The sequence below is a fragment of the Theobroma cacao genome, unplaced genomic scaffold (genome assembly GCF_053813885.1).
Source record: "Theobroma cacao isolate CCN51 unplaced genomic scaffold, ASM5381388v1 tig011, whole genome shotgun sequence".
NCBI classification, from domain to species: domain Eukaryota; kingdom Viridiplantae; phylum Streptophyta; class Magnoliopsida; order Malvales; family Malvaceae; genus Theobroma; species Theobroma cacao.
This window is the reverse complement of record NW_028291722.1, coordinates 353,093-356,351: the sequence shown is the minus strand read 5'-3', so window position 1 is coordinate 356,351 and position 3,259 is coordinate 353,093. Positions and strand designations below refer to the sequence as shown.

At 34.0% G+C, this 3,259-nt stretch overlaps 1 pseudogene; it reads left to right on the top strand.

Annotated features, from left to right (window-relative positions):
- The first annotated feature begins 570 nt into the window (after positions 1–570).
- LOC148760199 (disease resistance protein RPS5 pseudogene) lies at positions 571–2,571 on the top strand (annotated as a pseudogene).
- The last annotated feature ends 688 nt before the right edge of the window (positions 2,572–3,259 follow it).

The following is a 3,259-nucleotide window of genomic DNA, read 5'->3' as shown; positions in this document are numbered from 1 at the left end:
CTAAACCCTACCATGTCACACATTCCAACGATGTCGTGTCACAAACTCTAAACATTGTCGTGTCACAGCCTACTACACATTCTCACCATGTCGTGTCACACATTCCCAACATGTCGTTTCACAAACTTTAAACCTTGCCCTACCATAGCCATCTCACATATGGCCTGTTGTAGCACGACCATTTCGTGCTTTGGATTCACATCTTTTTCTTTTCAATTTACCACCGTATCACGAATTTCTGGTTTCACATCATTCTCCAAGCTTTTGATTCATCACGACCGGTTCTTCGTTCGATTTAATATCACTCTTCTCCTACTATTTAAATGACATGTCCAAAATCTCTGAAAAACCATATCATACAACATTATTTTGTTTTGCACAAGCTTCTCGAAAAAAAAATGGATGTTTTTAAAAAAAAATAATTATCTGTGTTTGCAATTAGACAATAATTCAGAAGATAGCTCATTAAGGGCATTTTTGTCCCAAAATCTATTCTTTTGACTAAAAATAGTTAAAATTATCTGGAGGCTTATTTACAAAAACACATTATTTTTAAGGACTAAAAAAAAAATGTTCCCTTTATATAAGGTAAAGAAACCTTCCCTGTCTCAAGAAAATGGTTCCAAACTAATTTTGACAACTCGTTCTATCGAGGTGTGTGGCCAAATGAGAGTTGATAAAAAGATTGAAGTGACATGTTTGCCCGAAGAAAAGGCTTGGCAATTGTTTGAAAGAACATGTTGGTAAAGATCTCTTTGATAGTCATCCAAATATTCGTGATTTAGCTCAAGAAGTGGCCAAAGAATGTGGAGGACTACCTTTGGCACTCGTCACAATTGGTTGTGCCATGGCTTGCAAGACTACATGTGAAGAATGGAAATATGCAATTGAAGTCTTGAGGAGATCATCAGCTACTTCGATTTTTCAAGGCATGGGTGAAGAGGTATATCCACTTCTAAAATATAGTTTTGATAGTTTGTCAAGTGACATGGTTCGATCTTGCCTCTTATATTGTAGTTTGTTCTCAGAAGATTTTTTGATTCTAAAAAAAAGGCTTATAGATTGCTGGATAGGAGAAGAATTTTTGGATGAACATGACAACATTAGTGAAGCTCGAAATCAAGGCCACCATATCATTGGTTCTCTCATTCATGCATGTTTGGTGGAAGAAGTTGATGATCGGACTATTAAAATGCATGATGTGATTCGTGACATGTGTTTGTAGATAGCATGTACATGTGAAGCAGAGAAGTGGAAGTTTTTTGTGCAAGCAGGTTATCAATTGACTAAAGTGCCAAATGTTGGAAAATGGAGAGGAATTAAAAGAATGTCATTGATGGACAACAAGATTGGCAATCTAAGGGAAGCACCTAACTGTCCTGATCTCCAAACTTTGTTTCTAAGGGGTAATAAACCTTTAGAGGTGATCGACAATGACTTCTTCCAATTTATGTGTGTCCTTAAAGTTTTAGACTTGTCAGAAAATATAGGTATTACAGAATTTCCAATGGGAATTTCAAAATTGGTATCTCTAGAATATCTCGACCTATCAGGGACAACAATAAGAGAGCTACCAACTGAATTGAGAGCTTTAAAAAAACTGAAATGTTTGGGATTGCAGCACATAGACAATCGCATCAAAATCCCAAGAGGGTTGATGCCTGGTTTCTCAAAGCTGGAAATATTGAGAATGTATGGTTCTTATCCTTTCGATGAGGCAATGGAAGATGATAATGAATGCTTGGCAGAGGAATTGCAGTGCTTAAACCACTTGAATGTGTTGACCTTGTCCGTAACAAGTGTTTTTGCTCTTGATAGATTTTTGAGTGCTGAAAGGTTACATAACTTCATTGAAACGATTGGCCTTCAATATTTCAAGGACTCAAAGCAATTGAACATTTTATCTTTAGCGAATTTCAAGAGTTTAAATACTCTTCTCCTCGAGGAATGTGAAAGTTTGAAAGAAGTGAAGACAGTGTGGGAAGGCGAAGGCAGAATAATAAAAGCAGCTATCGAAATTCAGACCTCTATGATTGCAAGTGTACCATGCTTTCAAAGCCTTCTCCATGTTCGCATAGATAAAAGTTGAGAGACATAACATGGCTGATTTTGGCTCCAAATCTGAAGTATTTATTTGTGAGAGATTGCGATGAAATGGAAGAAATAATTAATGAGATAAAATTGCGTCAGGTGGCAGATCTCGTAAAAACTTTAAGCCCATTTTCAATAATCAAATATCTTTATTTACTTCGTCTACCAGAATTGAAGAGCATTTACTTGGATGCATTACCCTTCTCGTGTATGGAGTCAATTGGTGTTAGAGATTGCCCAAAGCTGAGGAGACTTCCACTCAACTCCAACAGTGCAAAAGCAAAAAAAATCAGCATTTACGGTGAAGAAAAGTGGTGGAAAAAGCTGCAATGGGAGGATGAATCTACTCAAAATGCTTTTCTTCGCAGTTTCATTCCACGGCGAAATTGAAAAGTAATGAAATGTGGTGAATCTTTGTCTTCTGGTAAGTAATTGGAGCTCTCATGGTTTGTTGTGTAGTGTGACTAAGCGTTTGTTATATTGTCTATTTAGAAGTTTCAAAATCCCACCCCAAATGAATATAACTGCAGCTACACAAAAAACCTACAGAGGAAAAAGGAAGCTTACTCTTATTATTATTATTATTATTATTATTCCAATTTCCTTATCTTATTCTTTTCTCTCTGTTCAATTATTGTTTCAATAAATATAATATTAGTTTATTAAAATGTATAAATTGGATTTTTTAAAAAAAGAAAAAAAATTAAGTTTTTTACTATTAATTTTTTTAAAACAAATATTTAATAATTTTTAAAAGTTAATGATAGTCAATGAACATCTCTAATTGTTTAAAAATCCAGGTTAATAAATGCATTAACGAAGATTGATTAACTATAATAGATCAAGTAAGACTTAACAATAAAAATTCAATGGGTAATAACAAGTTACTATGTGTTGTTATTATGCATTGAATTTTTTATATTAAACAGCCTCATTCTAGAATATTCAAATAATCTCATTTTAAAATATTCAATGCAACTGTTACAAAGAAAGGATAAGTAAAAGGCTCCTAATGGAAATGTTAAATGCCTGTAGTAATAGAGGCATAATAACAAATTTCACCTACATGAATATTGAAGTGGTGTCGCTTCAAACAAGAGTTAAAAAGGTTTACTCTTGTAAATATTTATAAAATCAGGATTAGTACAAAGCCATATAAGTGCTACAT